The 23,717-nt window shown below is 40.5% G+C and overlaps 1 protein-coding gene and 1 pseudogene across 4 annotated transcripts in view; both read right to left on the minus strand.

Annotated features, from left to right (window-relative positions):
- The window catches only part of Odad2 (outer dynein arm docking complex subunit 2), a 193,809-nt gene that overhangs the window by 66,725 nt on the left and 103,367 nt on the right, over positions 1 to 23,717 (minus strand).
- Psme1l1 (proteasome activator subunit 1 like 1) lies at positions 15,511 to 16,271 on the minus strand (annotated as a pseudogene). Its single transcript, XR_015641740.1, has one exon. The product of XR_015641740.1 is annotated as a proteasome activator subunit 1 like 1 (transcript).

The raw sequence follows: 23,717 nt of genomic DNA on the forward strand, positions 1-23,717 counted from the left end.
CCTCTGGAATTGAAATTATTCAGTTTACATGAAAATTTAATAACTGAAAGAAAAAAAGAAAAGCCACCTGGAACAGGCGGCAGAGGTACTGAGTAAAGAGATGGACAGATCAAATCAAACCGTCCCATCAGAAGAGCCAAGAGGAAAGGGATGAAGAGGACTGAACTTTACCTCAAGCCTTGGGATATATAGTCAAGCACCCCAGTATTTACATCTGACAGTTCTACAAAGGAAGGAGCAGATGGAATGTTTGACATATAATTCTTCAGCCTTTCTTGTTTTTAAGAGAAAAAGAGAATGATTTATTTATTTTCATTTTTTTAAAAAAAATTAATCATTCCATTCATTTACCTCTCAAGTGATATCCAGCCCCCAGTTAGCCCCTCCACCAAGCCTTCTTCCTATGATATCCCACTTCCCCCTCCACCAACCCTAACTCACATCCCCCACCCCCGTCAAGCCTTTCCTAGTTACATTAAAACCTTTAATCTTTGCAGCCAAGTAAATCAACAAATACCATGTACCATAGATTCAAGGAGATCAAAATTTAAACCTGTCATAGGCTAACTGTGGCAAGTGCAAAACAAAATGAAACTTTCCACCTTGGAAACTTAGTTCATATTAAGAGGTCACTTCTTACCAGGAAACAACTGCACATCCTCAAGATGGCGGACTAGGAAGCTTCAGACCCACAGTCTCCCATGAAATAGCAGTTATCTATACAGAGTGACTGAAACAAGTCTGCCGGAGCTCAGGAAACCTGTTTAGAAATCTACAGCAAACAAGCAATTGGCAAAGCAACAGAACGCTTCCTCCAAACCATCACACCCACTCACTCCACCTTTGCTCTGGCGTAGCATATGCCGTCAGGAGACCACAGTTCAGTTCCTAGGAGGCTACAAGGGGCAGCATGAGGTTAATTTCAACATTCTGGCTCTCTTCGTGAGTTCTAGCTCATTTGACTCAGAGCTCTAACGGCACTGTAGCCAAGTCAGGATTTCAGGTGACAGAAGCTGCAGATGAGGTGGGAGGTGCATGGAAATTGCTTGGGCCTTCAGTTTCACAGATATCTTAAGGTATACTTTACAGGCAAATGGAGATGGCAAAACATGCTTAACTCCATGATGAAGCATGCATGAGCCCATTGAGAAATGTAGGCATTTCAAAGCAGCTAAGAATATGTAATAAATATAGAGGTTAAGATAGAATACATGCCCATAAATGACCTGAGAAGCTCGATACTTTCATTCTGAGTAATCTCAAGTTTCTACTACTTGGCAATGTAGTTCATATTGCCCAATTCGGTCTAGAACAACTTTAAAGGTAACTTTTCAAACGTTCAATTTTAAACAAATACATGACAACATACAAAGAAATAGGAAGGAATCAACTAAAGGAAAAGGTTAATGTCTTGAGACCAATTATAAAGAAAGAAATGCTTCAGACTTACTTGGCAAAGGCTTTAAAACTTAAGTATATCCAAAGTAAAAATAAGTAATAAAGGGAATCAGGAAAACTGTTAGAAAAAGAAAACATTAGCGAGGAAATAGAAATTCTTATGAAAGGAACCAAATAGAAATTATGAATCTAAAATAGAATGTCTGAATGGAAAAATCCACCAAAAGAGTATAAAGCGATCTTAACAGGTATATTGGAAGAATCGGGAAGTACAGACAGACCCACTTTTTTTTATTTGTTTGTTTTTTAAAAAATTTTTTTCCATCTTTATTAAATTGGGTATTTCTTATTTACATTTCAAATGTTATTCCCTTTCCCGGTTTCCAGGCCAACATCCCCCTAACCCCTCTCCCTCCCCTTCTATGTGGGTATTCCCCTCCCCATCCTCCCCCCATTACCGCCCTCCCCACAACAATCACGTCACTGGGGGTTCAGTCTTGGCAGGACCAAAGGCTTCCCCTTCCACTGGGCCCTTACTAGGCTATTCATTGCTACCTAAGCAGTTGGAGTCCAGGGTCAGTCCATGCATAGTCTTTGGGTAGTGGCTTAGTCCCTGGAAGCTCTGGTTGGTCAGCATTGTTGTTCATATGGGGTCTCAAGCCCCCTCAGCTCTTTCAGTCCTTTCTCTGATTCCTTCAACGGGGGTCCCGTTCTCAGTTCAGTGGTTTGATGCTGGCATTCATCTATGTATTTGCCATATTCCAGCTGTGTCTCTCAGGAGAGATATACATCTGGTTCCTCAGACCTACTTTTTAAAAAATGCCTGAACATCCAAGAGTCTCACTGCAGCTTCTTGTGGGCATACATGTTTTATCCTTTCTATTTGCCTAGGATGCCTTGTGTCTGAGACACCAGTGAAGCATGGCCCATGCAATTTCCACATGCCTCCCATTGCCTCTGTGGCTTTTGCCACCTGAGATTCTGAAGGGAATTGCAACCCCATAGAAAGAACAGTATCAACTAATTGAACCACCCAGAGCCCCCAGAGACTAAGTCACCAACCAAAGAGTATACATGAATGGATCTATGGTTCCAGATACATATGTAGCACAGGATGGCCTTATCTGACATCAATGGGAGGGGAGGCCCTTCGTCCTGTGGAGACTTTATGCCCCAGTGTAGGCAGATCCTAAAGTGGTGAGGCAGGAGAGGGAGAGTGGGTGGAGGAGCACTTCATAAGTCAAAGGAGAGGGAGGAAATGGGGAATGGCATGGGGGATTTGTGGAGGGGTAAACAGGAAGGGGGATATCATTTGAAATGTAAATGAATAAAATGATTAATAAAAACAAAACCGGAAACAACGTTTTTGGAAGCCCATGCCAAGCCCAGGGTCTACCTATGGATCAGGATGTCACACTCAGCTAGAGCTCTAGATCCTGCCTGCCTGCCGTGGTCCCTGTTGTGATGATAAAGTACTAAACTTCTGAAACTCTAAGCAAGCCTCCAGCCAAGTGTTTTCTTTTATAAGAGTTGCCTTGATCATGGTGTCTCTTCGCAGCAATAAAACAGTAACTAAGATGCCATGTATACCTGGGTGTTGTAACATACTCTGTGTCACCCTATTGTGAGATGGGAAGCAGAATCAGAAGTATATTCACAGAAACTTGGGATCCGGCTAGACTGGTGTATAAAGCCACAAACAGCAAGGTATCGTTTCACACAAAGCGGAAGACAGGGATTGACACCTAAGATTGACTTTTGATGGCCCCATGTATGCCTTGTCATGAACATGTATGTGCACATATAATACACATATACATGCATGTACACACAGTTTTTAAGTAAAAATCTTAATTACTTTTGGATATACATCCATCTTAAAAATTTACATGCAACATAAGGCAAGTTAAAAAAAAAACAAAATCGTGAAAAGGGGGAAAATGGAGATTACTTATCTCCTGATCTCAAAATGTATTATAGGGCCACAGTGATGGCATCATGAAGGCATAGAGACCAACAGCACATGGAGACCATTAGAACTAAGCAGAGTCCCAGATAAACCTGCTTGCTGATATTAAATGACTTTTGATATGAGTGTCAAGACCATCCCAACAAAAGGTGCTGGGAAAACTGGATATACACAAGCAAAAGCAATGAAGTTGGACCCCACTTTCCACTTTATTAAAAATTAACTCAAAAAATAGATAAAGGCTTAAGTAGAACACCTGAAAATAAAATTCCTAGATCAAAAAATCAGAATATACAATGTACCCAAGGTCGTCAACACACTGACCTAGGTCTAGTGCCTCCTTGCATGTGAGACAGGAGATTTACCACCTGAGCTATACCCTCAGCCCATTAAGTTTGAAGTTAGATAATTTTATGTGCATAGAAATTTTGCTTAGAAGACTGGAAACTGGAGGGAAAATGGGAAATGAATCAGCCAGGCTCCCTGTCTTAGTCTAACAGTCCAAGATGCTCTCTGCCTTCACTGTTCAGATTAGAAAACAGAAAGTTCCCTTGTGTACTGGTCTTACAGCCTTGTAGTCCCACATTTCCACAGGTTGGGGTGCCATGCCTCTGTCCCACTATTCTGGCCTACTTCCAGGTCTCAAAGACAGATGGATCCCATACACTGTCTATGTCTCCCAATCCTGTGTTCTCAAACTTCAATCACAACAGCTTGATACATAAGCTCTCAGGGTCCTGTCTCCCATGGCCTTAGAACTCTGAAATCCTCTAATTATGATATCCAGATGGTGTTTGTTTGTTTTTGTTTGTTTTTCAATTTGGTCCCAGAATCTGGTCTGTATTACAGATTTGATTTCACCTTTCACAAAGTGTTTTGAAAAAAAGATGATCCAAAGTGAAAATAACCAAACTGAAGCCTACTCCTACCCTAATCAACTTCTGACAAGATTTAGAAATGAATCCTTTCAACTAGTAAAGCAGAGACAGACCTGAAACATAGAACTCGTAAAGTTGGACTTCTGGCCTTTGACCTCTAAGGTCTTGAGAGGTATATAATATGTGATTTTTGCCCCCTTCAAAATATAACCTTCTTTCTCCAATTAAACTGATTAACTCCTTACTTACACTGCCTCATAAAAGAAAGAATATTCCTTCTACTTTTCAAAACACACTGGCCTTATTTAATATGTAAAATGGCCAACAGATGTTTTTCAAGTCCCACAAGAAACATAGAATTCACGTGTAAGGAGAGGAACGAGAATGGAGAGGAACATTTTAAGAGATGAAGAGGGCAGAGAAGATGGCTCAGTTGTGAGAGTGCTTGCTGTGTGTGGTGGTTGGAATACACTTGGTCCATGGGACGTGGCACTATTAGGAGGTGTGGCCTTGTTGGAATAGGTGTAGCCTTGCTGGAGGAAGTGTATCACTGTGTAGGCAGGCTTCGAAGGTTTGTAATGCTTAAGCTCCACCCAAGGTGGAAGAGAGCCTCCTCTTGACTGACAGCTGAAGACAGTCTCTCTTGGTTGCCTTTGGATCAAGATGTAGAACTCTCAGCTCCTCCAGCACCAAGTCTGCCTACAAGCTGCCATGCTTCCTGCTATGATGATGATGGGTCAAATCTCTGAAACTGTAAAGCAGCCCCAGTTAAATGTTGTTCTTTATAAGAGTTGCCTTTATCACGGTGTCTCGTCACAGCAATAAAAACCCTCAGACACTGCAAGTATGAGAACTTAGTCTGAGTCTCCTGAATCCACATATGCTACATATGCCTGCACTGGGGACACAAACAGGCGAATTCTGAGATTTTTCTGCCCCGCCATCCTAGTGAGCCTCAAGTTCTGTGAGAGACACCCAAGTTCTTGAGACATCGAAGAGAATAAGGCTGCAGGTAATAGAGAAAAGCATCTAAGGTAAATGCACCCATGTACAACCACTGCATACACTACGCCCATACACAACACACAAACCATACACACAAAATTAAGTAAATGAGTAAATAAACAAACAATAAATGAAATAATGGCCTACAGGCTGGGATGTCACTCAGGAGTAGCATGCATAAAAATTGAGTGCGAGGTCAAGAATAGTAAAATAATGTTAACAGTCATGATCTTCTCTTTTGTGCAAATTTGGAGAATACATAAGGACACAAAGATGAGAATAACTTTTTCTTATTAGAAATGATTGAAATATAGAAAGTTTACAGATATTAAAATTAAGGTAGTCCCACTCATGGATAACATGTTCTCTATAAACTCTATAACAGAATACTGCATCAGGGAAGGGAAGGTGGTACTTTTGAGAGGCTGGAGAAGTCCAGAGTGCAGTAGGAATAAGCTCATGTGAGCATATTTCTTACACTTAGAGCTACATCCATCCATTTCAGACTGGTGAACCTGAGTGTAACCCTCTAGCAACATGCAACATGGAGGAGTGTCCACAGGGCTGAGATTTTTCCAGGCAGGGGCAATGGGCAGGAAGAGGATCAACAGCATGTAGGGCCTGTAGGCATTCAAAATGGAGCGAGGGCCATAACAGGTCATAGAATCTAATGTGCTCAAAAAGGGAAATGAATGGAAACCAAGAGGACAATGACCAGAGAGCAAGGCCCCTTGCTGAGGTCAAAGTTCAAGCCAGGGTATGGGGTCCCAGTCAGATGTCTGTGGCAACTTGACATCTACAGTTTCTGGTGGTAACAAGGACAGTGTGAGGTCTTGGGTGTTTAACTTGGGTTAAAAAATCAGGTTGGAAAGGATGATAAGACCAATGTTACAGACATGATGGTTAACTTAATAAAGAGTCACCAAATATGCTTTTAAAATTAAAGGACGAGGGGTTCTGTAAGTGAGAAATGGTGGACACACAACTTTGCATAATTTCTATTACAGTACCCAATAGGAATAGGGTGTGTGTTCTTGATTTTTCTGTTGTGGCCATCCCATTCCTTGCTAGGCTCCAAAGCCACATCATAGCTGCAAAGCAAGAGGTGCATACGCTGGATGCTGGAAATCCAGGTCAAAGCACAGGCAAGCTTCACAGCAAGTGGCTCTTCCAGATGTGCTCTGAAGATGGTCTTTTCAGATGCATAGCTTGTAATGCATATTAATATTGCTTTATGGGCTTTTTAGCACCTATACTTAGCATTTGCTGTCATGCCCTCATCTGAAAATCTGTTACATAAAAGAGGAGGAAAGAAAACAAATATGGAAAAATATGGCTTGACACTTTCATCTTTAAAGAGTTTTGGAAGCTGGGGTCAGAAGAGGAGTGTACTTAGAAGCAGTTAGTAAGCTAATGTGGCACCAGAGCCCCAAACATGTGGGACAACAGAAGCACACAGTGTGCTCCACAGAGGCCTGGCTGGTCTTAATGAGGCTGGTTCTTGTTAGCTGTGCATTCCGTGGCCAAGTTTGGCCATATCAAAGCTCCTAGGCATGCATAGGGATTGGTGGACTCAGTAGGAGACTAAACCCTCCGCAAGCCTTTTTCAGGTTCTCCCTGGCTCCCTGAGTGGCCATGGCTCGTTGGTTATCTGAAGTTAAACAAAATGATGTCACATTCCTAAACTGTTTGGTCAGCTGTGCTCTGTCACACCTGTGGTCAGGAACCTGGCTCTGTCTGCACTTTGGGCTCGGCATTCCTGGCTAAAATTGCCCAAGCATGTCTTCCAGCCATAGAAAAATTAACGTCTCCTTGGGGAAGTTGTAATCAACAGGCTCTCACTGACTTCTCAGTTGGCGCCGATCCTTACGTGACTCGAGTTTCCCCCTCTCTACCCACAAGATCAATATTCAAACAGCATCTTCTCAACAAGTAGCAAAATTAGGCTCGAGGAGGCCATGAGACCAAATGATCTCATGGACACATTACTGATCTGGAAAACTTTCCGTTTTCTTCCTAATTCTGTAACCGGTTTCTATATGACTTATTCTGAAATAAACATATCTGTTTCCTATTTAATGCACACAGATTTAGCTATTACAAATTAATATGAATTATATATTTCACACTTTTGTGAACTATAGTGCTTCTTATAAAAAGTGATTATATTTAAACTTTCCTTTTCTCTAAGTGAAACTTTTAAAACTCATAAACAGAAAAGGCTGAATTAAGAGAGCCGCTTTAATATTGTATACTGCAGTGGTTCTTGACTTCTTGGTGCGGGCGTCAAACAACCTTTTCACGTGGGTCACCTAAGACCATCAGAAAACACAGATATTTACGTTATGGTTCATGACAGTAGCAAAATTACAGTTATGAAGTAGCAGCAGAAATAACTTTACGGTGGGGAGGGGGTCACCATAACATGAGGAATTGTTTTAAAGGGTCACAGCATTAGTAAGGTTGAGAACCACTGGCCTAGTGACATTTGTCAAAAGAAATATTGAAAATGCAACTGTTTAGGGAGAAATACCGATCTTATAAATGCTGCCCAAAGGCGTTAAGGGATTGTGAATGAAGACACTGCTTGCAGCCCTCGGAGACGCTGGCTACTTCTCAGTAGCAAACTGCACTTGGTGCACAGAGCAGCAGCTGCAGGGCATTTTCCTTAGCAACTAAGGATTGCATGCATGCGACCTGCCAGGTTCGGCTGTCACTGTCTTTATGTCACTACTTCAGAACGCTGAAGACCCGCTCAGCTGCTGGATTCCTCCCAAGATGTGTTTGATCTTGCATTTAGAAAGCAATGGCTCCCTACTTGCATTTCCAGAATTGTAGACATTAAAATTAGCCCCACAGTCAGGTTTACCAGAAGGACTAAACAGTGTCGCTCAGAGGTCAAACCTTAGGATCAGGATCTCTGTGGAGTTTTTCTATATTTATCATAATTGAAATTTTTCTTTTCAAATCCTTGTGTGGAGATTGTAAACAGTAAGATTTTAAATACGACTCTCTAAGAGAGTGTACGGTGAGTGTTTCTGCAACCAGGTGACCTTCAAAGGTTGAACGCTGAGTAGCTAATCCCCTGAACTAAACATTCATTCATATTCAGACAGACTGCCACCTCATGCTCTGGATTCTTAATCACGTGAACAATGAGTAGCAAATCATTGGTCAGAAAGATATGCTTCACCTAGTGTACCATTTCTCTAAGTTATTAAAATTGATCGAAATTTTGCCTTTCTAAGTGAAGAAGGTTTAGCTTTGCACAGCCCTTGTGTGCTGCTGAAATGGTCAGTAGTTTTCACTGTTACCTTTAACAATCCGGCCCACTTGCTTACGTGCTTAATTATCAAATAGTTACAGTGCAAAGTGTACCGCCATCGTGATCTGCAAATCCTTGCCTCATTATTCGTTACTGAAGTCTTTGATTCTGGGGTTCTGCTGCCTGGCGACCTCACGGATAAGGATTTTCTAATGAGATGTAAAACATTCACTTGAAGCAAATTTAACAACTGACTTTCTTAAGCAATCAGTTGACTGCTTATTCTCATGAATATGTGTTAGCAACACAAAAGTAGGCAACACCTGTTTTGAACAGCTATATTGTCCTTAGGTTTCATGACATTGAAGCTGGGAGTGGGAAGGGTGGGTGGGCAGGGGGGTGGGGACAGTCCCTAGACATAGGTGCTTTCAGCCCCTCCCCCAGTTCTGATCCATGACAACATTTCTGGCTTCTGCAGTCTTAACTGTCATAGCCCTGAATCCGAACAGTAAAGTTACTAATTGCACAATGGTTTCATGACCTGTGACTCGAGGTTAGTAAATCTGAAGTTGCTTATGAAAGCATCACGTGTGAAAACTGAGACCAGGGTTTCTTACCGAATAAATAAAGGAGAAAAGTCTTCCCTTTTAGACAGTGGAGCCAGGAGCAAACCTAGGTAGGGAGTGGAGAGGAAGCGGGAAGCATATGCCAGGCTTCTTCCAGTTTCCTTATTTTACTGAAAACAAGAAGCCCTGGGACACTCAAGCAAAGTTCCCTGCCTGTCCCTCAGGGTTTATGATCTCAGCAGCAAGAAAATTCAACTTATCTAAACACCATAAAACAGTGTACAAAACTGGCTAAAAGTGTGAAACTGGGTATAATCACATGGGAAAAGTTTTGGCTGGTGAAATAATGGAACAGAAGACACACATGCATGTTTATAATTACCTGAATCTCGGTCCACATTGCTTCAGATGACTCAAAGGCAGTTGAGTCAGAGATATACTGCGTTTAGACACAGTCAATATCATGCCAACTGCAGGATACATTCCTAGGGACCTACACTCAAATTTCTGCTAGTGAAGCATAGGCAGTTTTACCTTCTTTTCTACATGAAAGAACACTCTGAAGATGCCAGTGAAATTGTTTCATTTCAGCTCATTTTGTTTTTAAACACTAGAAACATGATCACATAAATGACAGATAGCTATGTGCTAAGACACCACTGAGCAGAGAAAATGAATGGTATATCAGTAACCCGGAGGCCCACACCTGTCATCCCAGTACTCAAGAGGGTAAGATAAGAGGAGTACCAGGGGTCAGAGGCCAGCCTGGACAAGAGCGATAGTTCTTGACTTTGAAAAATTATATTAGCCACACCCAAGTGCTCCATGGGGCCTGCATTTATTGGTTGTCGTATCTGAACATCTATTCTCCACATTCCAAGCAGGTTCACTAGCTAGAGCTTTCTTAGATTATGTCTGAACTGAGTTCTGTAGACATAGTAATGTGATATATTTTAAAAATATGAATGTGAGTTCTTTTTGCTTGCCTCCCTGACATCTTTTGAGCCCTACTCATGAATATTCTTTAGCCTTGGGAGAATAAACTGAGTGGTCAAAAGATGTAAAGAGGAAGACCAATACAATATTCACCTGCTCACCTTGGAAAAGGGAACCCTCGAAAAGCCCAGACCCCTGCAACTCAGGCTACTTTCTTCCACCCACTTCAAGGGCCAGGCCAGCCCAGTTCTCCTATGCTAGACCAACAGCTTTAAAACTTTCCCTCAGATATCTCTCAATACATTTTAAAAATGTTTATTTTCTGCATCTAATTTTGAATCTAAAATGTTTTATCACAAATTTAATCAAATATATATGATATATAGCATTAATATTTTAACTATCAGTTTAGTTCATTCAAATTCTATAAATGTCCTTTCTATAACCCAATCACAAAAGCCAAGTTCTTATTGAAAGCTAAGTGGATAATGTACTAGAGAAGTCTAACTTCAAGTTTTTAAATTCACATCAGGGCATTAGTGTACATTCTGTTGGTAACCCTCTCACTTCTGATTAGGAATCAAAACCAGATGTATGATTGGTAGAGAAGCACACATAGAAAGGCCATGTGTTTGCTTCCCGGATGAGTAAGGATGCAACTTTCTTGATAATCCTCACAGAAAAGTCTTGCCTTTGAGTCCACTGGACTGCCTTCAAGATTTTCACGCACTAGAACTGCTCTTTTGAATGGAACCCCCACCTCCAAATTTTTATACTGCTTAATCAATGTGTTTATAAGACTAAGCCGTAGCAATATCCACCTCTTCCCATCTTGGAGGTTACTCTATCTCTCTATATTACAGAAGACAAATGATAGATGGATGACTAATTTAACAGACAGATGGCTGGATACATAGATAATAGTCAAAGGGGTAACGAATACAGATAGATGATAGATAACTTGATAAACAGATACACACAAATACCTCTGCCACAATGAACTGTCACATAAATCTGAATTAGCTTCTGTATTTCATGTAGTTTCCTTATCACAAAGTTTCTAGAAAGAACTATTAATTTTCCCTCTATTTCCTTCTCTCAATTAATTGCTCACCTTTAACCTGGGTTAAAGTCCCAATGGAACTGGTGATGATCAGTGACCATAAGTATCTCCCATTTAATATCCTCTTTTCAGTCCTCAAAGCATTGAATAATTGCCGTCTTTGGGCCAATGACTGTTGAATAATCCCTTTTCTTGGTTTGGTCTTTCCTGGGCTTTCTTGTAATCCCCTTTCCTAGGCAGGCAAACAGTCCACAGACTTCCTTTCTTGCCTTGGCACTGTGGCTGGCACTTTCCTTTAGTCTACTCCCTCTCACTGTTACCAACCCTGCTTCCCTTTCATATGTTGATGACTCTCTCTCTCTCTCTCTCCCCCCTACCTCTCTCTCTCTCTCTCTCCCCCCCACCTCTCTCTCTCTCCCCCCACCTCTCTCTCTCTCTCCCCCCCCTCTCTCCCCCTACCCCTCTCTCTCTCTCTCTCTCTCTCTCTCTCACACACACACACACACACACACACACACACACACACACACACACTTCGACAAATACCCAAATTTATATATTAACTCCTGGTCATTTCCCCCTGCACAAAAGCAAGCTCACCATCGTCTCCCCCCCAAATTACATTCCTATTGTGTTTAGTGAAGCTTACCACATGGGCCAGTTGTCAAGGATGAGCAAACCATAATACGTTTTTCTATCTTTGCTGACTGCCTCCTCACATCTTCCTCCTCAGATTCCAGGTCTGACTACATTTCTCAGTTATTCCTCCTTCCAAGGCACGCTGCTGCTCTATTAGGTTAAATTCTAATTATGTCCATCTAGGCTCTTGCAATAGCTTCATTAGTCACACACTCGTGCATTTTCAAATTTATCCATGCTCACTTAAGACTCTTCAAAAGCCCATGCTACCTAAGCAACAAGTGACACAGGAAGAGAGTATACGTGTCAGTGAGAGAAGGGGCCAGAAAGAGATCTCCCTTCACAGATCTCTTTCCTTCAAACAAGTAAGAAAAACCTGGGGTTCCAAATTAGCATACTAAGTTGGTGGTGATGTGGAATGAGCAGAGAGCAGGCAATATTTGAGAGAAATTGGCTGAGGAGAATTGATCTCTAAGGAGAATTGGTCTAAATGAGGTTTGGAGTAAAGGGAAGTGGACTGGGTAATGTTTACAATTTGACTGGAGTTCACTTTAGGTTGATAGCACCAAAGACCACCCAAATATTCAGGACAGAATGGTTTCACAAAAAACACGACTATGAAGATGAATGTTTCTCTTAATCCCTGGAGAAGATAACTACAAAGATTTGGAAATGAAGTCCAAGAGAAATAGAACACAATGTACATATAATAAAACCATGATGAGGAAATGCTATCTATATAAAATATTGTCATACCATTGGTACCATAAAAATCTACACAACACTGGATAATTCACTGGTCAAGAATTAACTACTGAGACTGCCAAAGTCTGGCCCACAACTCTCCCTGCTTTCAGAAGGAAGCCTGTAGGGCCCCCAGGAACATCCAGCTTAGAACTTTCCAGTAATAATCCCCAACCAGTTGGGTCCACCTGGGGTACAGCCAGAACAGGTGAGCAGGAGCATCCTGTTCCCTAAGATCCATTATCAAGTGCTCGCTGCCTCCCCAAGGAGTACTTCTGACATCAAGAACGTTCAGCCATCATCAGATACAACCATATGGCTAAAGAACAATGTAAGAACACAATCAATGGTTCAGCCGGGGACACACGTTCCTCCTGGCTCACACTGATGCCCAGAAGCAGATCCTGTGCTCCACCAGCTTCCCAAACACTCTGTCCACACTAAAAGACAGCTTGACTCACAAGAGTTCTGACACACCCAGGGTCACAGGTGAGACCCCAAACCCCTGCTTCAATACCAGGCTTAACTGGGACCCAAGGGTCAAAGAAAATAGAAAACAAAAAACTCCTAACCCAAAATATCCAGGATATTGCTTTTGTTATGTTTAGGTGTGTTCCTTGAATTCTAGATCTTTCCAAGACTTTTAACATGAAGGAGTGTTGTATTTTGTCAAAGGCTTTTTCAGTATCTAATAAGATGGTCATGTGTGTTTTCTTTATTTGAGTTTGTTTATATACTGGAGTACGTTGATGAATTTCCATCCATTGAACCATCCCCTCTCATCATTGAAGAAGCCCCTCATCCCCTCATCATCAAGGTGAATGATCATTTTTAATGTGTTCTTGGATTTGGTTTGTGAGAATTTTATTGAGTATTTTTGCATTAATGTTCATAAGGGAAATTGGTCTAACATTCTATTTCTTTGTTGGGTCTTTCTGTGGTTTAAGTATCAGTATAACTGTGGTTTCATAGAAAGAATTAGGTAGTGTTCTTTCTTCCTATTTTGTGAAATAGTTTGAGAAGTATGGCTATTGCATTTCTATTCCTGTGATCAAACGTCATAATGAAAAACAACTTAGGAGGAAAGAATTTTATTTTTTCTTCTTACAATTCTCAGGTCACACTTGAGTCATGGAATGAACACAAAGCAAGAACCTAGAAGCAGGAAACTGAAACTGAAGTCATGGAAGAATGTTATTTGCTGGCTTATTGCTTTTGGCTTGCACAACTTGCTTTTGTATATATTCCGCGTCTACCTTCTCAAGTACACAGTGGGCTAGACACTTCCAAGTCAGTCTGTAATCAAGAAAGTGAACCACAAGGTTGCCTACAAGCTAATTTCATTTTCTTTTTTTCCTTACATACTGTATCTCAACCACAATTTCCCCAAGAAACAATCTGGAGTACCCATTTTAATATCTAATAAAATAGGCTTTCAATAAAAAAAATCATCAAAAGAGATGGAGGTCACTTCATATGCATCAAAGTAAAAAATTCACCAAGATGACATCTCAAGTCTGAACATGTATGCCCAAAATGCAAGGATACTCACATTCATAAAATAAACATTACTAAAGCTTAAATCATACATCAAAACCCACATATTGATAGTGGGAGACTTCAACATACAACTCTCACCAATGGACATGTCATCAAGCAGAAACCAAATGGAGAAATAATGAACCTAATGGAGGTTATGAATCAAATAGACCTAACAGTTGTCTATAGATTTTACCTAAACACAAAAGAATATATCTTCTTCTCAGGGGACCTTCTATTATATACTTGGTCACAAAGCAAGCCTAAAAGATACAAGAAAATCAAAATATCCTCTTATATCTTATCAGACCACCATGGAGTAAAGCTGGACTTCAACAACAGAAACAACAGAAAGTCTACAAATTCATGAAACTGAACAATTTCTCAATGACCACTGACTCAAAGAGGAAATAAAGAAAAAATAATCAAAGACTTTCTAGAATTCAATGAAAATGAAGGCACAACATACCCAAACATATGGGACACAATTAAAGCAGTGCTAAGAGGAAAGTTCATAGCACTAAGTGCTTTCGTAAAGAAATTAGCTCTCATTCTAGCAACTTAACAGCAAACCAGAAAGCTCTAAAGCAAAAAGAAGCAAACACACCTAGGATGGAAAAAAAAATCAAACTGAAGGCTGAAATCAATCAATTAGAAACAAAGAAAACAATACAAAGAATTGATGAAACAAAGGTCTGGTCCTTTGAGAAAAGTCAACAGCATAGACAAACCCTTAGCTAAAGTAACAAAATGACAGAGAGACAGTATCCAAATCAACAAAATCAGAAATGAATAGGGAGCCATCACAACAGGCACTGAGGAAATAAAAAAAATCATTAGGTCTAATTTCAAGAGCCTGTACTTCACACAATTGGAGAATCTAAACAAAGTGACTGATATTTTTGATAGATACCACTTACCAAAGTTAAATCAAGATCAGGTAAACAATTTAAATAATCCTATAACCCCTAAGGAAATAAAATAAGTCACTGAAAGTCTCCCAACCAGAAAGAAAAAAAAATGCCCAGGGCCAGATGGTTTTAGCACAGAGATTCTCTCTTCTAGCTCTTGTATTTTGTTGGTGATGCTTGTGTCTATGACTTCTGATCTCTTTCCTAGGTTTTCTATCTCCAGGGTTGTCTCTCTTTGTTGATTTCTTTATTGTTTCCATTTCCATTTTTAGATGCTGAATGGTTTTGTTCAATTACTTCACCTGTTTGGTTGTGTTTTCCTGTAATTCTTTAAGGGAATTTTGTGATTCCTCTTTAAGGGCTTCTACCTATTTACCTGTGTTCTCCTGTATTTCTTTCTTTCTTTCTTTCTTTCTTTCTTTCTTTCTTTCTTTCTTTCTTTTTTTTTTTTTTTTTGGTGGGCAACTCTGTATTTATTATGTTTGGGAGACAGAGCGAGGGAGGAAACACCAGCAGGAAGACTGGGTACAGTCTACAGTTCCTAGTCAAGAGCAGGAAGGTTTCTGCTATACCCATCATAGAATGAGTGAGGAGGGCTCAATAGATCATCCCCTTTGTCTCTCCATGGGGCTTCTTGAGCTTCTCAAAGTTCTTCAGGATAAGCGTTATGGATCTCCATGACCATCATACGGGTCTCCTGGTACTCCGCCTCGTCCAGCTCGTTTTCCAGCTGCCGATAATCACCCATGTGGGGCTGCTTGGCTGCTTTGGCCATGGTGTCACCCCTCTCGGAGAAGTACTTAGAGATCTGGAAGCCTTCCAGCTCAGTATGAAGGCTGGTCATCAGCTCAAACACCTTTTCCTGGACAGCCACACCAAAATTATTCCCATCCTCTATCCGAGGTATCTGTAGCTGCAACCAGGTAGTAACCAGATTGAGTTGCTCAATGACATCCTTGATCTCAGGTTTTAGGCATTGCAGGAGGACCACAATCTTCTCATTGCACTTCACTGGGCCACAGGGAGGACATTTGTTGTCTTCGTTCCCTTTCCTCTTTTCGTCCTTCTCTTCCTTCTCCTGTTGCTTCTTCCACTCTTCCTTCTCTTTCTCCTTGACTGGATCAGGGACTGGGATGTCCAATGGAGCCTTCGGATTGCTCAGGCTGGCTTTGTTAAGAGCTGGCTCCTTTAAGAAGGCATCCAACTCTGAGATCTTCTTGGGAAAATAGCTCCCAAGCAGGTTCTCTGTCTTACTACACAGGTCTTCATGAAACACATCCACCTTGGCTTGGGCTTCGGGATGGACCCTCAGTGTAGCCATGGCCAGAGCCAGGGGCTAAGTGCCGCACACGGAGCCTGGGGTTGGAAAGCAAAAGCACAGCTCGAAATCTCCATGGCCTTCCTGGGTTTGTCTGTATTTCTTTAAGTGAGTTATTTATGTCCTTTCTAAAGTCTTCTATCATCATCATGAGATGTGATTTTAAATCTAAATCTTGCTTTTCAGGTGTGTTGGGGTATCCAGGACTTGCTGTGGTGGGAGAACTGGGTTCTGATGATGGCAAGTGGCCTTGGTTTCTGTTGCTTAGGTTCTCGTGCTTGCCTCTTACCATCTGTTTATCTCTGGTGTTAACTGGTCTTGCTGTCTCTCTGGAGCCTGTCCCTCCTGTGAGCCTCCTGTGATCTTAGGTGTGTCAGCACTCCTGGGAGACCAGCTCTCTCAGAGTGGAATTTGAGTATGGGGCCGTGCCACAGGGTTAACTCCAGGGTACAGATGGAGACCAGAAGGTCATGGAGGGGATTTCAAGGGAAGCAAAATAAAATGCAGTTGTATAATACTTGAAGAAAATTAATGAAACAGGAAGAGTTAAATTAGGGTGGGTATGGGAGGCATAACTCACATTAAAAGCTCAAAAACCTACTGTAGAAGTTTCTGACACATACATAAATATACATATACAGAAACTTTTTACTGTAGAAGTTTCTGAAATACATATATAAACACACTATAAAAAGTTTAAATGGAGTTCCTCTGTAACAGGGTGACAACGCTCCTACTAGATACCATAGGCTAAATGCCCAATCCTAGGATGGGTTATCTCTTTTAAATCTTGGCCAGTGAGGTCCCAGAGACCCCAAACATTACAGGCTACTGGTGACATTCATAGTTAAGCTCCAGAGCATGATGGTAAGACCACATGTAATGGGTGAAGACACCTCAGACTCAAGTCAGAAGGTGATTAAGTTGAGCTGCCTATAATCTGGAAGCTTCATTCCTACTAACTAGCTCTTATACTGCTGAAAGTTGTGATGCATGCCACAGAAGAGAAAAGAAATCATCAATTTAACTTAGCTGTGAAATCTTAAGAGCTACATTGATGAACGGCCCTGCAAGACACTGGTGCAATAATGATACAAATGGGATTGGGTAACTAACCACTTTCTGGTTGGATTTGAAGTTTGTACCACAACTTGAGCAAATATACCTGCCACTCTTATCAGGGCCAAGAAACTAGCTTGACTGATCATAGACCTTATGGGAAAATTTACAACTGTTATTCTGCCAAATGTACACAGTAGCAAACCATCTCCTAATGACTTATATACCCGTGTATAAGAATACATTCAAGTGTCTACTCCCACCAAAGAAGCTTCCTTCTTCAGTACATGGTGATGAATGCCAAGATCACAGCTGCTCAAGACACAGAGAACAAAAAATTAGGGAATGTTCAGCTATAAATAGAACATCTATATTCTACCTTCTCCTTCCAAGGATAAGGAATCATTGTGGGAGAGGAGACAGAAAGACTGTGGGAGGCAGAAGCAGAGGCTGAGTACAAGACAATCTTGTTCTCTGGACACAGAAGAGTAGTTACACATTGAACTCACAGCAGTTGTGATAGCATGCAAATTTGGGCCATACACAATTCCACCACAGAAAGGGCGATAGGCATAAAGTCACACAATCACAAGAGGAGCTGTTGACAGCTGATAGCTGCTTGGGGAGGAAGAGTAAATTTTATTCAAGGGTGTGTGCCCTTGTAGGTCAACCCTGCTCTAGTGGAAGTCCACACATCCAGGACAACATGGGAAGCACAACTTGGACTTGATGGTTTTTTGAAAAAAAAAAAAAAAAGAAGGCACAAAGTTAGGTGTGTGCATGGAAGGGGGTTGATCTGGGAGAAGTTGAAGGAGGTGTGAATAGAATCAAAGTACATACTACACAAAACATTTCAAAGAACTAATCACAGCCAGGCCTGGGCCTCGACATAAGCCAACAGAGGGTACCAGGAGGGACACCAGAAGAAACTCTTGGCTGCACTTCTCTCAGTAAAGCAAAGAGCAGCTAAGACACAAGACCAACAAGCATTACATAGCTAGCTGGAGCAGCAAGCCCAGCTCAGCCTCCTCCACTGTCCATTGAGTCCTGTGTATAATCCTCCAAACAACATGTCCTCCACAATTCTTGTCTCACCATGGGTCTTGTCTTAGCATGCACGTCTGACTTGACAAAACTCCATGTGAGTCTGTCTCAGCTGACCTCACTCTGCCAATGATTTAGGAAGTGGCAAAAAAGCCACAACTTACCACCAGTAGTTTTTTTGGTGCCCTATATGGAGTCCCAACAAATGGTGCTCAACTACACAGTGTAAACCAATATGTGTGTGTATCATTAGCAAAGAAACCTTTATTGCATGTCCTTTCATGTGCTGGTTTTAGCAGAACATCTTTTCACCTGTGTTTGCCTCAGGGAAACATTCCTTCATGAGTCTGCCTTAGCCTTTCACATGTGTTCACTTCAAAAAAAAGTTCCTTCATGTGTTTGCTCCAGCAAAACATCATCCAACACAACTGACTTTTCAAAGAACACTTAAGTTTGCATTAAGCCTAAGGTGTGATTATTTTTGTATCATTTATTTAATATCTGGACATAGAATGCTTAGGTCTGTGTACAGGTATCAGAATTTTTCTTGTAACAATGTATTTAGACTTAGTGTTCATCATTAGATCTTTTCAAGGATATTGAGGTTTTAAATTTTTAAATGTATATTTGCACCTTACATTCATTATTTCTCTGTCCTCTAAAGTTTGTCATGCTAATCTTGGTTTGTATTTTAATACCATAAAATGTCTTAAACATTTGGCTAATTGTTTTCATATTATGAATATTTATGAATGAAGGGCCGGAATGATAACCGGAGGAACTAATAAGAATTATCCTACAAGCATATAGGATAATTGGTTAATTTTTAACCAATAGGCTCCATTCTTGCTCTCTAAGTAATATTTAAAGTTTACATTAAATTTTTGTTTGCCGCACAAAATAAAGAAAGAATATTGAAAGCAGTAAGGGAAAAAGGTCAAGTAACATATAAAGGTAGACCTATCAGAATCACACCAGACTTTTCGCCAGAAACTATGAAAGCCAGAAGATCCTGGACAGATGTCATACAGACCCTAAGAGAACACAAATGCCAGCCCAGGTTACTGTATCCTGCAAAACTCTCAATTAACATAGACGGAGAAACCAAGATATTCCATGACAAAACCAAATTTACACAATATCTTTCTACAAAGGATAATAAATGGTAAAGCCCAACATAAGGAGGCAAGCTATACCCTAGAAGAAGCAAGAAACTAATCGTCTTGGCAACAAAACAAAGAGAATGAAAGCACACAAACATAACCTCATATCCAAATATGAATATAACAGGAAGCAATAATCACTATTCCTTAATATCTCTCAACATCAATGGCCTCAACTCCCCAATAAAAAGACATAGATTAACAAACTGGATACGCAACGAGGACCCTGAATTCTGCTGCCTACAGGAAACACACCTCAGAGACAAAGACAGACACTACCTCAGAGTGAAAGGCTGGAAAACAACTTGCCAAGCAAATGGTCGGAAGAAGCAAGCTGGAGTAGCCATTCTAATATCAAATAAAATCAATTTTCAACTAAAAGTCATCAAAAAAGATAAGGAAGGACACTTCATATTCATCAAAGGAAAAATCCACCAAGATGAACTCTCAATCCTAAATATCTATGCCCCAAATACAAGGGCACCTACATACGTAAAAGAAACCTTACAAAAGTTCAAAACACACATTGCACCTCACACTATAATAGTAGGAGATTTCAACACCCCACTCTCATCAATGGACAGATCATGGAAACAGAAATTAAACAGAGACGTAGACAGACTAAGAGAAGTCATGAGCCAAATGGACTTAACAGATATTTATAGAACATTCTATCCTAAAGCAAAAGGATATACATTCTTCTCAGTTCCTCATGGTACTTTCTCCAAAATTGACCATATAATTGGTCAAAAAACGGGCCTCAACAGGTACAGAAAGATAGAAATAATCCCATGCGTGCTATCAGACCACCACGGCCTAAAACTGGTCTTCAATAACAATAAGGGAAGAATGCCCACATATACGTAGAAATTGAACAATGCTCTACTCAATGATAATCTGGTCAAGGAAGAAATAAAGAAAGAAATTAAAGACTTTTTAGAATTTAATGAAAATGAAGGTACAACATACCCAAACTTATGGGACACAATGAAAGCTGTGCTAAGAGGAAAACTCATAGCACTGAGTGCCTGCAGAAAGAAACAGGAAAGAGCATGTGTCAGCAGCTTGACAGCACACCTAAAAGCTCTAGAACAAAAAGAAGCAAATACAGCCAGGAGGAGTAGAAGGCAGCAAATAATCAAACTCAGAGCTGAAATCAACCAAGTAGAAACAAAAAGGACCATAGAAAGAATCAACAGAACCAAAAGTTGGTTCTTTGAGAAAATCAACAAGATAGATAAACCCTTAGCCAGATTAATGAGAGGACACAGAGTGTGTGTCCAAATTAACAATATCAGAAACGAAAAGGGAGACATAACTACAGATTCAGAGGAAATTTAAAAAATCATCAGATCTTACTATAAAAGCCTATATTCAACAAAACTTGAAAATCTGCATGAAATGGACAATTTCCTAGACAGATACCCGGTACCAAAGTTAAATCAGGAACAGATAAACCAGTTAAACAACCCCATAACTCCTAAGGAAATAGAAGCAGTCATTAAAGGTCTCCCAACCAAAAAGAGCCCAGGTACAGACAGGCTTAGTACAGAATTCTATCAGACCTTCATAGAAGACCTCATACCAATATTATCCAAACTATTCCACAAAATTGAAACAGATGGAGCACTACCGAATTCCTTCTATGAAGCCACAATTACTCTTATACCTAAACCACACAAAGACACAACAAAGAAAGAGAACTTCAGACCAATTTCCCTTATGAATATCGACACAAAAATACTCAATAAAATTCTGGCAAACCGAATCCAAGAGCACATCAAAACAATCATCCACCATGATCAAGTAGGCTTCATCCCAGGCATGCAGGGATGGTTTAATATACGGAAAACCATCAACGTGATCCATTATATAAACAAACTGAAAGAACAAAACCACATGATCATTTCATTAGATGCTGAGAAAGCATTTGACAAAATTCAACACCCCTTCATGATAAAAGTCCTGGAAAGAATAGGAATTCAAGGCCCATACCTAAACATAGTAAAAGCCATATACAGCAAACCAGTTTCTAACATTAAACTAAATGGAGAGAAACTTGAAGCAATCCCACTAAAATCAGGGACTAGACAAGGTTGCCCACTCTCTCCCTACTTATTCAATATAGTTCTTGAAGTTCTAGCCAGAGCAATCAGACAACAAAAGGAGGTCAAGGGGATACAGATCGGAAAAGAAGAAGTCAAAATATCACTATTTGCAGATGATATGATAGTATATTTAAGTGATCCCAAAAGTTCCACCAGAGAACTACTAAAGCTGATAAACAACTTCAGCAAAGTGGCTGGATATAAAATTAACTCAAATAAATCAGTAGCCTTCCTCTACACAAAAGAGAAACAAGCCGAGAAAGAAATTAGGGAAACGACACCCTTCATAATAGACCCAAATAATATAAAGTACCTCGGTGTGACTTTAACCAAGCAAGTAAAAGATTTGTACAATAAGAACTTCAAGACTCTGAAGAAAGAAATTGAAGAAGACCTCAGAAGATGGAAAGATCTCCCATGCTCATGGATTGGCAGGATTAATATAGTAAAAATGGCCATTTTACCAAAAGCGATCTACAGATTCAATGCAATCCCCATCAAAATACCACTCCAATTCTTCAAAGAGTTAGACAGAACAATTTGCAAATTCATCTGGAATAACAAAAAACCCAGGATAGCTAAAGCTATCCTCAACAATAAAAGGACTTCAGGGGGAATAACTATCCCTGAACTCAAGCAGTATTACAGAGCAATAATGATAAAAACTGCATGGTATTGGTACAGAGACAGACAGATAGACCAATGGAACAGAATTGAAGACCCAGAAATGAACCCACACACCAATGGGCACTTGATTTTTGACAAAGAGCCAAAACCATCAAATGGAAAAAAGATAGCATTTTCAGCAAATGGTGCTGGTTCAACTGGAGGTCAACATGTAGAAGAATGCAGATCGATCCATGCTTATCACCCTGTACAAAGCTTAAGTCCAAGTGGATCAAGGACCTCCACATCAAACCAGATACACTCAAACTAATAGAAGAAAAACTAGGGCAGCATCTCGAACACATGGGCACTGGAAAAAATTTCCTGAACAAAACACCAATGGCTTATTCTCTAAGATCAAGAATCGACAAATGGGATCTCATAAAACTGCAAAGCTTCTGTAAGGCAAGGACACTGTGGTTAGGACAAAATGGCAACCAACAGATTGGGAAAAGATCTTTACCAATACTACAAGAGATAGAGGCCTTATATCCAAAATATACAAAGAACTCAAGACGTTAGACCGCAGGGAGACAAATAACCCTATTAAAAAATGGGGTTCAGAGCTAAACAAAGAATTCACAGCTGAGGAATGCCGAATGGCTGAGAAACACCTAAGGAAATGTTCAACATCTTTAGTCATAAGGGAAATGCAAATCAAAACAACCCTGAGATTTCACCTCACACCAGTGAGAATGGCTAAGATCAAAAACTCAGGTGACAGCAGATGCTGGCAAGGATGCGGAGAAAGAGGAACACTCCTCCAATTTTGGTGGGATTGCAGACTGGTACAACCATTCTGGAAATCAGTCTGGAGGTTCCTCAGAAAATTGGACATTGAACTGCCTGAGGATCCAGCTATACCTCTCTTGGGCATATACCCACAAGATGCCCCAACATATAAAAAAGACACGTGCTCCACTATTTTCATCGCAGCCTTATTTATAATAGCCAGAAGCTGGAAAGAACCCAGATGCCCTTCCACAGAGGAATGGATACAGAAAATGTGGTACATCTACACAATGGAATATTACTCAGCTATCAAAAACAATGACTTTATGAAATTCGTAGGCAAATGGTTGGAACTGGAAAATATCATCCTGAGTGAGGTAACCCAATCACAGAAAAACACACATGGTATGCACTCATTGATAAGTGGCTATTAGCCCAAATGCTTGAATTACCCTAGATGCCTAGAACAAATGAAACTCAAGACGGATGATCAAAATGTGAATGCTTCACTCCTTCTTTAAAAGGGGAACAAGAATACCCTTGGCAGGGAATAGAGAGGCAAAGATTAAAACAGAGACTGAAGGAACACCCATTCAGAGCCTGCCCCACATGTGGCCCATACATATACAGCCACCCAATTAGACAAGATGGATGAAGCAAAGAAGTGCAGGCTGACAGGAGCCGGATGTAGATCGCTCCTGAGAGACACAGCCA

The sequence above is a fragment of the Rattus norvegicus genome, chromosome 17, assembly GCF_021556685.1.
Source record: "Rattus norvegicus strain SHRSP/BbbUtx chromosome 17, alternate assembly SHRSP_T2T, whole genome shotgun sequence".
NCBI classification, from domain to species: Eukaryota; Metazoa; Chordata; class Mammalia; order Rodentia; family Muridae; genus Rattus; species Rattus norvegicus.